This window comes from Phyllobates terribilis, unplaced genomic scaffold, assembly GCF_046119375.1.
Source record: "Phyllobates terribilis strain yellow unplaced genomic scaffold, ASM4611937v1 Scaffold_1__5_contigs__length_1240528914, whole genome shotgun sequence".
Lineage (NCBI taxonomy): Eukaryota > Metazoa > Chordata > Amphibia > Anura > Dendrobatidae > Phyllobates > Phyllobates terribilis.
This window is the reverse complement of record NW_027362761.1, coordinates 1012088897-1012102213: the sequence shown is the minus strand read 5'-3', so window position 1 is coordinate 1012102213 and position 13317 is coordinate 1012088897. Positions and strand designations below refer to the sequence as shown.

General features: G+C 46.2%; 1 protein-coding gene across 2 annotated transcripts in view; it reads right to left on the bottom strand.

Moving 5' to 3' along the window:
* SH3RF1 (SH3 domain containing ring finger 1) overlaps positions 1 to 6365 on the bottom strand; it is a 231248-nt gene extending 224883 nt beyond the window's left edge. For both annotated transcript variants that reach the window (XM_073644112.1, XM_073644123.1), the window contains exon 1: positions 6143 to 6365. The gene's annotated coding sequence lies outside the window, so the exon portion shown is untranslated. The remainder of the gene's footprint in view (positions 1 to 6142) is intronic.
* Between the last annotated feature and the right edge of the window lie 6952 nt (positions 6366 to 13317).

Here is a 13317-nt window from a genome sequence, read left to right as displayed (position 1 = left end):
GTGTATATGCTGCACAGTGCAGTGTGTGTAGTGTGTAGTCACAGCCCCATGGTGTAGTGTATATTCTGCACAGTGCAGTGTGTGTAGTCACAGCCCCATGGTGTAGTGTATATTCTGTACAGTGCAGTGTGTGTAGTGTGTAGTCACAGCTCCATGGTGTAGTGTATATCCTGCACTGTGCAGTGTGTGTAGTGTGTAGTCACAGCCCCATGGTGTAGTGTATATTCTGCACAGTGCAGTGTGTAGTCACAGCCCCATGGTGTAGTGTATATTCTGCACAGTGCAGTGTGTGTAGTGTGTAGTCACAGCCCCATGGTGTAGTGTATATGCTGCACAGTGCAGTGTGTGTAGTGTGTAGTCACAGCCCCATGGTGTAGTGTATATGCTGCACAGTGCAGTGTGTGTAGTGTGTAGTCACAGCCCCATGGTGTAGTGTATATTCTGCACAGTGCAGTGTGTGTAGTGTGTAGTCACAGCCCCATGGTGTAGTGTATATTCTGCACAGTGCAGTGTGTGTAGTCACAGCCCCATGGTGTAGTGTATATTCTGTACAGTGCAGTGTGTGTAGTGTGTAGTCACAGCCCCATGGTGTAGTGTATATTCTGCACAGTGCAGTGTGTGTAGTGTGTAGTCACAGCCCCATGGTGTAGTGTATATTCTGCACAGTGCAGTGTGTGTAGTCACAGCCCCATGGTGTAGTGTATATTCTGTACAGTGCAGTGTGTGTAGTGTGTAGTCACAGCTCCATGGTGTAGTGTATATTCTGCACAGTGCAGTGTGTGTAGTCACAGCAGCAGCCCCATGGTGTAGTGTATATTCTGTACAGTGCAGTGTGTGTAGTCACAGCCCCATGGTGTAGTGTATATTCTGCACAGTGCAGTGTGTGTAGTGTGTAGTCACAGCTCCATGGTGTAGTGTATATTCTGCACAGTGCAGTGTGTGTAGTCACAGCAGCAGCCCCATGGTGTAGTGTATATTCTGCACAGTGCAGTGTGTGTAGTGTGTAGTCACAGCCCCATGGTGTAGTGTATATGCTGCACAGTGCAGTGTGTGTAGTGTGTAGTCACAGCCCGATGGTGTAGTGTATATGCTGCACAGTGCAGTGTGTGTAGTGTGTAGTCACAGCCCCATGGTGTAGTGTATATTCTGCACAGTGCAGTGTGTGTAGTCACAGCCCCATGGTGTAGTGTATATTCTGTACAGTGCAGTGTGTGTAGTGTGTAGTCACAGCTCCATGGTGTAGTGTATATCCTGCACTGTGCAGTGTGTGTAGTGTGTAGTCACAGCCCCATGGTGTAGTGTATATTCTGCACAGTGCAGTGTGTGTAGTGTGTAGTCACAGCCCCATGGTGTAGTGTATATTCTGCACAGTGCAGTGTGTGTAGTGTGTAGTCACAGCCCCATGGTGTAGTGTATATGCTGCACAGTGCAGTGTGTGTAGTGTGTAGTCACAGCCCCATGGTGTAGTGTATATGCTGCACAGTGCAGTGTGTGTAGTGTGTAGTCACAGCCCCATGGTGTAGTGTATATTCTGCACAGTGCAGTGTGTGTAGTGTGTAGTCACAGCCCCATGGTGTAGTGTATATTCTGCACAGTGCAGTGTGTGTAGTCACAGCCCCATGGTGTAGTGTATATTCTGTACAGTGCAGTGTGTGTAGTGTGTAGTCACAGCCCCATGGTGTAGTGTATATTCTGCACAGTGCAGTGTGTGTAGTGTGTAGTCACAGCCCCATGGTGTAGTGTATATTCTGCACAGTGCAGTGTGTGTAGTCACAGCCCCATGGTGTAGTGTATATTCTGTACAGTGCAGTGTGTGTAGTGTGTAGTCACAGCTCCATGGTGTAGTGTATATTCTGCACAGTGCAGTGTGTGTAGTCACAGCAGCAGCCCCATGGTGTAGTGTATATTCTGTACAGTGCAGTGTGTGTAGTCACAGCCCCATGGTGTAGTGTATATTCTGCACAGTGCAGTGTGTGTAGTGTGTAGTCACAGCTCCATGGTGTAGTGTATATTCTGCACAGTGCAGTGTGTGTAGTGTGTAGTCACAGCCCCATGGTGTAGTGTATATTCTGCACAGTGCAGTGTGTGTAGTGTGTAGTCACAGCCCCATGGTGTAGTGTATATTCTGCACTGTGCAGTGTGTGTAGTGTGTAGTCACAGCCCCATGGTGTAGTGTATATTCTGCACAGTGCAGTGTGCGTAGTGTGTAGTCACAGCAGCAGCCCCATGGTGTAGTGTATATTCTGCACAGTGCAGTGTGTGTAGTGTGTAGTCACAGCCCCATGGTGTAGTGTATATCCTGCACTGTGCAGTGTGTGTAGTGTGTAGTCACAGCCCCATGGTGTAGTGTATATTCTGCACAGTGCAGTGTGTGTAGTGTGTAGTCACAGCCCCATGGTGTAGTGTATATTCTGCACAGTGCAGTGTGTGTAGTGTGTAGTCACAGCCCCATGGTGTAGTGTATATTCTGCACAGTGCAGTGTGTGTAGTGTGTAGTCACAGCCCTATGTAGTGTATATTCTGCACAGTGCAGTGTGTGTAGTGTGTAGTCACAGCCCCATGGTGTAGTGTATATGCTGCACAGTGCAGTGTGTGTAGTGTGTAGTCACAGCCCCATGGTGTAGTGTATATTCTGCACAGTGCAGTGTGTGTAGTGTGTAGTCACAGCAGCAGCCCCATGGTGTAGTGTATATTCTGCACAGTGCAGTGTGTGTAGTGTGTAGTCACAGCCCCATGGTGTAGTGTATATCCTGCACTGTGCAGTGTGTGTAGTGTGTAGTGTATATTCTGCACAGTGCAGTGTGTGTAGTGTGTAGTCACAGCCCCATGGTGTAGTGTATATTCTGCACAGTGCAGTGTGTGTAGTGTGTAGTCACAGCCCCATGGTGTAGTGTATATTCTGCACAGTGCAGTGTGTGTAGTGTGTAGTCACAGCCCTATGTAGTGTATATTCTGCACAGTGCAGTGTGTGTAGTGTGTAGTCACAGCCCCATGGTGTAGTGTATATGCTGCACAGTGCAGTGTGTGTAGTGTGTAGTCACAGCCCCATGGTGTAGTGTATATTCTGCACAGTGCAGTGTGTGTAGTGTGTAGTCACAGCCCTATGTAGTGTATATTCTGCACAGTGCAGTGTGTGTAGTGTGTAGTCACAGCCCCATGGTGTAGTGTATATTCTGCACAGTGCAGTGTGTGTAGTGTGTAGTCACAGCCCCATGGTGTAGTGTATATTCTGCACAGTGCAGTGTGTGTAGTGTGTAGTCACAGCCCCATGGTGTAGTGTATATGCTGCACAGTGCAGTGTGTGTAGTGTGTAGTCACAGCCCCATGGTGTAGTGTATATTCTGCACAGTGCAGTGTGTGTAGTGTGTAGTCACAGCCCTATGTAGTGTATATTCTGCACAGTGCAGTGTGTGTAGTGTGTAGTCACAGCCCCATGGTGTAGTGTATATTCTGCACAGTGCAGTGTGTGTAGTGTGTAGTCACAGCCCCATGGTGTAGTGTATATTCTGCACAGTGCAGTGTGTGTAGTGTGTAGTCACAGCCCCATGGTGTAGTGTATATCCTGCACTGTGCAGTGTGTGTAGTGTGTAGTCACAGCCCCATGGTGTAGTGTATATTCTGCACAGTGCAGTGTGTGTAGTGTGTAGTCACAGCCCCATGGTGTAGTGTATATTCTGCACAGTGCAGTGTGTGTAGTGTGTAGTCACAGCCCCATGGTGTAGTGTATATTCTGCACAGTGCAGTGTGTGTAGTGTGTAGTCACAGCCCTATGTAGTGTATATTCTGCACAGTGCAGTGTGTGTAGTGTGTAGTCACAGCCCCATGGTGTAGTGTATATGCTGCACAGTGCAGTGTGTGTAGTGTGTAGTCACAGCCCCATGGTGTAGTGTATATTCTGCACAGTGCAGTGTGTGTAGTGTGTAGTCACAGCAGCAGCCCCATGGTGTAGTGTATATTCTGCACAGTGCAGTGTGTGTAGTGTGTAGTCACAGCCCCATGGTGTAGTGTATATCCTGCACTGTGCAGTGTGTGTAGTGTGTAGTCACAGCCCCATGGTGTAGTGTATATTCTGCACAGTGCAGTGTGTGTAGTGTGTAGTCACAGCCCCATGGTGTAGTGTATATTCTGCACAGTGCAGTGTGTGTAGTGTGTAGTCACAGCCCCATGGTGTAGTGTATATTCTGCACAGTGCAGTGTGTGTAGTGTGTAGTCACAGCCCTATGTAGTGTATATTCTGCACAGTGCAGTGTGTGTAGTGTGTAGTCACAGCCCCATGGTGTAGTGTATATGCTGCACAGTGCAGTGTGTGTAGTGTGTAGTCACAGCCCCATGGTGTAGTGTATATTCTGCACAGTGCAGTGTGTGTAGTGTGTAGTCACAGCCCCATGGTGTAGTGTATATTCTGCACAGTGCAGTGTGTGTAGTGTGTAGTCACAGCCCCATGGTGTAGTGTATATGCTGCACAGTGCAGTGTGTGTAGTGTGTAGTCACAGCCCCATGGTGTAGTGTATATTCTGCACAGTGCAGTGTGTGTAGTGTGTAGTCACAGCCCCATGGTGTAGTGTATATTCTGCACAGTGCAGTGTGTGTAGTGTGTAGTCACAGCCCCATGGTGTAGTGTATATTCTGCACAGTGCAGTGTGTGTAGTGTGTAGTCACAGCTCCAGGGTGTAGTGTATATTCTGCACAGTGCAGTGTGTGTAGTCACAGCCCCATGGTGTAGTGTATATTCTGCACAGTGCAGTGTGTGTAGTCACAGCCCCATGGTGTAGTGTATATTCTGCACAGTGCAGTGTGTGTAGTGTGTAGTCACAGCCCCATGGTGTAGTGTATATTCTGCACAGTGCAGTGTGTGTAGTGTGTAGTCACAGCCCTATGTAGTGTATATTCTGCACAGTGCAGTGTGTGTAGTGTGTAGTCACAGCCCCATGGTGTAGTGTATATTCTGCACAGTGCAGTGTGTGTAGTGTGTAGTCACAGCCCCATGGTGTAGTGTATATGCTGCACAGTGCAGTGTGTGTAGTGTGTAGTCACAGCCCCATGGTGTAGTGTATATTCTGCACAGTGCAGTGTGTGTAGTGTGTAGTCACAGCCCCATGGTGTAGTGTATATTCTGCACAGTGCAGTGTGTGTAGTCACAGCCCCATGGTGTAGTGTATATTCTGCACAGTGCAGTGTGTGTAGTGTGTAGTCACAGCCCCATGGTGTAGTGTATATTCTGCACAGTGCAGTGTGTGTAGTCACAGCTCCATGGTGTAGTGTATATTCTGCACAGTGCAGTGTGTGTAGTGTGTAGTCACAGCCCCATGGTGTAGTGTATATTCTGCACAGTGCAGTGTGTGTAGTCACAGCTCCATGGTGTAGTGTATATTCTGCACAGTGCAGTGTGTGTAGTGTGTAGTCACAGCCCCATGGTGTAGTGTATATTCTGCACAGTGCAGTGTGTGTAGTCACAGCCCCATGGTGTAGTGTATATTCTGCACAGTGCAGTGTGTGTAGTCACAGCTCCATGGTGTAGTGTATATTCTGCACAGTGCAGTGTGTGTAGTGTGTAGTCACAGCCCCATGGTGTAGTGTATATTCTGCACAGTGCAGTGTGTGTAGTCACAGCCCCATGGTGTAGTGTATATTCTGCACAGTGCAGTGTGTGTAGTCACAGCTCCATGGTGTAGTGTATATTCTGCACAGTGCAGTGTGTGTAGTGTGTAGTCACAGCCCCATGGTGTAGTGTATATTCTGCACAGTGCAGTGTGTGTAGTCACAGCTCCATGGTGTAGTGTATATTCTGCACAGTGCAGTGTGTGTAGTGTGTAGTCACAGCTCCATGGTGTAGTGTATATTCTGCACAGTGCAGTGTGTGTAGTGTGTAGTCACAGCCCCATGGTGTAGTGTATATTCTGCACAGTGCAGTGTGTGTAGTCACAGCTCCATGGTGTAGTGTATATTCTGCACAGTGCAGTGTGTGTAGTGTGTAGTCACAGCTCCATGGTGTAGTGTATATTCTGCACAGTGCAGTGTGTGTAGTGTGTAGTCACAGCCCCATGGTGTAGTGTCAGCCCTGTGTGCACCATCCATGTGTCGTCCACTTGGTAACAGTCCCACAACTCCACGTCCGCTCTGTGGCGCAGCAGACAGCACTGACCTGCAGAGGAAGAGTCCGCAGTCCGGCACATGGGCAGTGCCCGCAGCGTGCAGGGGCTCCCGGGCTGCAGACGGCCACTGGCAGCACAGAGCGGGGCTGCGGTGTCCGGTGCCTTTGTCCCTGCGGCAGTGACCAGGCTCAGGGTCTGTGCTCGGGTCCTCTCTCCCGGAGACTGTGCGCCTCCTCCTCCTCCTGCCACCCGCCAGCAGGCACGTCACTGCCCGGGGAGGGGACACGCGGGGCGGGGGAGCGATCGGCAGCGCCGAGATGAATGCGAGGAAGGGGGATCGTTCATTCATAGATCGCGGCAGGGATCGGCCCTAGCGACGTGTATCCGCGTCCAATGCGACAGGCAGAGCGCGGACTGCTGGGGGTCTCTGTACCCCGCGATCAGCACCTTCTCCTCTGATCTCTGCTATCTCTGCTCTTTGCTCTGCAGCTTCTTATACACCTGATACTGTATTATAGATTTTTGTTCATTTAGACTGAAAACAGAATTATTACTAAAATGTGTAACCTAATGAATCAACTACACTGTGCAGACAATGGATGGATGATGATCGGTGGGGCGTACCTGGGTGAGGGGGCACTGCCATCTCCAAAGCAGGTGGCATTCTGCTTGATGAGTTTTTGCCCTGCGGAGGCCATAGATTGTTTCTGCTGCTTAATTTTTACTATTTTTAGGTAGATATAGATCAGGGGTCTCAAACTCGGCTGGGTATATGGGCCGCACACGGAAAAAAATTTAATTTGGGGGGCCGCATTCTTTGCAGGACAAAGTGACATTTTTAGTGATACCATTTTTTTTCTATACACCTTTTGTACATTTTTGCTGTCTTATTTTTTATAGCTTGGGTCGTTACGGATGTGGCGATAATAAACATGCACTTTTTTTATTTACTTTAGTTTAGATATAAAGCAGCATTTTTAGTGGCAAAATATTTTTTCATGCTTTATTTTGAAGTTTTTCTGCCAAAATCTTGTAGTAATGTGCCCCACCCTGGTCTGCATCTTGTAATGTCCCCCATCTTTGTCCCCATCTTGTCGTAATATTCTATACTGGGCCCCATATTGTCGTAATGTCACATACCGGTCCCCATATTGTAGATATGTCCCCATCTTCTAGGAATGTCCCCATCCTGGTCCCCATGTTTTAGGACTGTCCCCATGTTTTAGGACTGTCCCCAGCCTGGTCCCCATCTTTTAAGACTGTCCCCAGCCTGGTCCCCATCTTTTAGGACTGTCCCCAGCCTGGTCCCCATCTTTTAGGACTGTCCCCAGCCTGGTCCCCATCTTTTAGGACTGTCCCCAGCCTGGTCCCCATCTTTTAGGACTGTCCCCATCCTGGTCCCCATATTGGAGCAATGTCCCTTGTGCCGTTCTACACATACAAGAGAAAAAAAAAAGATTCTTCTCACCTGTCTTCCGTTCCTTCGGCGTCCTTTCTGCACCTGTGGCCCGCAGGCACCATAGACCCCGATCGCGGCCCAGTCCAGGAGCTGCTTGCAGCTGCGCTTCAGTTCAGTGTATTGCCGCGCAGAGACCGACTCTCTGCACAGCAATACCAGTGGCAGCCGCCGGCCTATCAGAGGCCAGCAGCTGACATCTGCGAGTGTCAGTGACGTCATACGCCACTGCGCTGGGACGCTGGACCGAGCCGCGATCAGGGTCTATAGTGCCTGCAGGCCGCATGAAGCAGCCTGAAGGGCCGCATGCGGGCCGCGTGTTTGAGACCCCTGATATACAGTACAGACCAAAAGTTTGGACACACCTTCTATTTAAAGATTTTTCTGTGACTATGAAAATTGTACATTCACACTGATGGCATCAAAACTATGAATTAACACATGTGGAATTATATACTTAACAAAAAAGTGTGAAACAACTGAAAATATGTCTTATATTCTAGGTTCTTCAAAGTAGCCACCTTTTGCTTTGATGACTGCTTTGCACACTCTTGGCATTCTCTTGATGAGCTTCAAGAGGTAGTCACCGGAAATGGTCTTCCAATAATCTTGAAGGAGCTCCCAGAGATGCTTAGCACTTGTTGGCCCTTTTGCCTTCACTCTGCGGTCCAGCTCACCCCAAACCATCTCAATTGGGTTCAGATCTGGTGACTGTGGAGGCCAGGTCATCTGGTGTAGCACCCCATCACTCTCTATCTTGGTCAAATAGCCCTTACACAGCCTGGAGGTGTGTTTGGGGTCATTGTCCTGTTGAAAAATAAATGATGGTCCAACTAAACGCAAACCGGATGGAATAGCATGCTGCTGCAAGATGCTGTGGTAGCCATGCTGGTTCAGTATGCCTTAAATTTTGAATAAATCACCAACAGTGTCACCATTAAAGCACCCCCACACCATCACACCTCCTCCTCCATGCTTCACGGTGGGAACCAGGCATGTAGAGTCCATCCGTTCACCTTTTCTGATTCGCACAAAGACACGGTGGTTGGAACCAAAGATCTCAAATTTGGACTCATCAGACCAAAGCACAGATTTCCACTGGTCTAATGTCCATTCCTTGTGTTCTTTAGCCCAAACAAGTCTCTTCTGCTTGTTGCCTGTCCTTAGCAGTGGTTTCCTAGCAGCTATTTTACCATGAAGGCCTGCTGCAGAAAGTCTCCTCTTAACATCTTAAGAGATGTGTCTGCTGCTAGAACTCTGTGTGGCATTGACCTGGTCTCTAATCTGAGCTGCTGTTAACCTGCGATTTCTGAGGCTGGTGACTCGGATAAACTTATCCTCAGAAGCAGAGGTGACTCTTGGTCTTCCTTTCCTGGGGCGGTCCTCATGTGAGCCAATTTCTTTGTAGCGCTTGATGGTTTGTGCAACTGCACTTGTGGACACTTTCAAAGTTTTCCCAATTTTTCGCACTGACTGACCTTCATTTCTTAAAGTAATGATGGCCACTCGTTTTTCTTTACTTAGCTGCTTTTTTCTTGCCATAATACAAATTCTAACAGTCTATTCAGTAGGACTATCAGCTGTGTATCCACCTGACTTCTGCACAACACAACTGATGGTCCCAACCCCATTTATAAGGCAACAAATCCCACTTATTAAACCTGACAGGGCACACCTGTGACGTGAAAACCATTTCCGGTGACTACCTCTTGAAGCTCATCAAGAAAATGCCAAGTGTGCAAAGCAGTCATCAAAGGAAAATGTGGCTACTTTGAAGAACCTAGAATATAAGACATATTTTCAGTTGTTTCACACTTTTTTGTTAAGTATATAATTCCACATGTGTTAATTCATAGTTTTGATGTCTTCAGTGTGAATGTACAATTTTCATAGTCATGAAAATACAGAAAAATCTTTAAAAGAGAAGGTGTGTCCAAACTTTTGGTCTGTACTGTAGATCATAGGTGATAAATGACAGATAACAAATAGATGGAAAAATCACCTGCACTGACAGAAAATAGGTCAAACGGAGCCCAAATTTTCATAATAGTCCTGCACATAATATGATGACTCCACAGATAGTTCTGTACATAATATGATGGCCCCACATATAGTCCTGCACATAATATGATGGCCCCACATATAGTCCTGCACATAATATGATGGCCGCACATATAGTCCTGCACATAATATGATGGCCCCACATATAGTCCTGCACATAATATGATGGCCCCACATATAGTCCTGCACATAATATGATGAACTCACATATAGTCCTGCACATAATATGATGAACTCACATATAGTCCTGCACATAATATGATGAACTCACATATAGTCCTGCACATAATATGATGGCCCCACATATAGTCCTGCACATAATATGATGAACTCACATATAGTCCTGCACATAATATGATGAACTCACATATAGTCCTGCACATAATATGATGAACTCACATATAGTCCTGCACATAATATGATGAACTCACATATAGTCCTGCACATAATATGATGAACTCACATATAGTCCTGCACATAATATGATGGCCCCACATATAGTCCTGCACATAATATGATGAACTCACATATAGTCCTGCACATAATATGATGAACTCACATATAGTCCTGCACATAATATGATGACCCCACATATAGTCCTGCACATAATATGATGGCCCCACATATAGTCCTGCACATAATATGATGACCCCACATATAGTCCTGCATATAATATGATGGCCGCACATACAGTCCTGCACATAGTATGATGGCCCCGCAAATAGTCCTGCACATAATATGATGACTCCACAGATAGTTCTGTACATAACATAATGGCCGCACATACAGTTCTGCACATAATATGATGGACTCACCTATAGTCCTGCACATAATATGATGGCTCCACATATAGTCCTGCACATAATATGATGAACTCACATATAGTCCTGCACATAATATGATGGCCCCACATATAGTCCTGCACATAATATGATGAACTCACATACAGTCCTGCACATAATATGATGAACTCACATATAGTCCTGCACATAATATGATGACCCCACATATAGTCCTGCACATAATATGATGGCCCCACATATAGTCCTGCACATAATATGATGACCCCACATATAGTCCTGCATATAATATGATGGCCGCACATACAGTCCTGCACATAGTATGATGGCCCCGCAAATAGTCCTGCACATAATATGATGACTCCACAGATAGTTCTGTACATAACATAATGGCCGCACATACAGTTCTGCACATAATATGATGGACTCACCTATAGTCCTGCACATAATATGATGGCTCCACATATAGTCCTGCACATAATATGATGGCCCCACATATAGTCCTGCACATAATATGATGGCCGCACATACAGTTCTGCACATAATATGATGGCCCCACATATAGTCCTGCACATAATATGATGGCCCCACATATAGTCCTGCACATAATATGATGAACTCACATATAGTCCTGCACATAATATGATGCCCCCACATATAGTCCTACACATAATATGATGAACTCACATACAGTCCTGCACATAATATGATGAACTCACATATAGTCCTGCACATAATATGATGGCCCCACATATAGTCCTGCACATAATATGATGGCCCCACATATAGTCCTGCACATAATATGATGGCCGCACATATAGTCCTGCACATAATATGATGAACTCACATATAGTTCTGCACATAATATGATGAACTCACATATAGTCCTGCCCATAATATGATGGCCCCACATATAGTCCTGCACATAATATGATGGCCCCACATATAGTCCTGCACATAATATGATGGCCCCACATATAGTCCTGCACATAGTATGATGGCCCCACATATAGTCCTGCACATAATATGATGGCCGCACATATAGTCCTGCACATAATATGATGGCCCCACATATAGTCCTGCACATAATATGATGACCCCACATATAGTCCTGCACATAATATGATGGCCCCACATATAGTCCTGCATATAATATGATGGCCGCACATACAGTCCTGCACATAATATGATGAACTCACATACAGTCCTGCACATAATATGATGGCCCCACATATAGTCCTGCACATAATATGATGGCCGCACATACAGTTCTGCACATAATATGATGGCCCCACATATAGTCCTGCACATAATATGATGGCCCCACATATAGTCCTGCACATAATATGATGGCCCCACATATAGTCCTGCACATAATATGATGGCCCCACAAATAGTCCTGCACATAATATGATGGCCCCACATATAGTCCTGCACATAATATGATGGCCCCACATATAGTCCTGCACATAATATGATGGCCCCACATATAGTCCTGCACATAATATGATGGCCCCACAAATAGTCCTGCACATAATATGATGGCCCCACATATAGTCCTGCACATAATATGATGGCCCCACATATAGTCCTGCACATAATATGATGAACTCACATATAGTCCTGCACATAATATGATGGCCCCACATATAGTCCTGTGCATAATATGATGGCCCTACATATAGTCCTGCACATAATATGATGGCCCCACATATAGTCCTGCACATAATATGATGGCCCAACATATAGTCCTGTGCATAATATGATGGCCCTACATATAGTCCTGCACATAGTATGATGGCCCCACATATAGTCCTGCACATAATATGATGAACTCACATATAGTCCTGCACATAATATGATGGCCCCACATATAGTCCTGTGCATAATATGATGGCCCCACATATAGTCCTGCACATAGTATAATGGCCCCACATATAGTCCTGCACATAATATGATGAACTCACATATAGTCCTGCACATAATATGATGGCCCCACATATAGTCCTGCACATAATATGATGAACTCACATATAGTTCTGCACATAATATGATGGCCCCACATATAGTCCTGTGCATAATATGATGGCCCCACATATAGTCCTGCACATAGTATGATGAACTCACATATAGTCCTGCACATAATATGATGGCCCCACATATAGTCCTGCAGATAATATGATGGCCCCACATATAGTCCTGCACATAATATGATGGCCCCACATATAGTCCTGCAGATAATATGATGGCCCCACATATAGTCCTGCACATAATATGATGGCCCCACATATAGTCCTGCACATAGTATGATGGCCCCACATATAGTCCTGCACATAGTATGATGGCTCCACATACAGTCCTGCACATAGTATGATGGCCCCACATATAGTCCTGCACATAATATGATGGCCCCACATATAGTTCTGCACATAATATGATGGCCCAACATATAGTCCTGCACATAGTATGATGGCCCCACATATAGTCCTGCACATAATATGATGGCCCCACATATAGTCCTGCAGATAATATGATGGCCCCACATATAGTCCTGCACATAATATGATGGCCCCACATATAGTCCTGCACATAATATGATGGCCCCACATATAGTCCTGCACATAATATGATGGCCCCACATATAGTCCTGCACATAATATGATGGCCCCACATATAGTCCTGCAGATAATATGATGGCCCCACATATAGTCCTGCACATAATATGATGGCCCCACATATAGTCCTGCACATAATATGATGGCCCCACATATAGTCCTGCACATAATATGATGGCCCCACATATAGTCCTGCACATAATATGATGGCCCCACATATAGTCCTGCACATAATATGATGGCCCCACATATAGTCCTGCACATAATATGATGGCCCCACATATAGTCCTGCA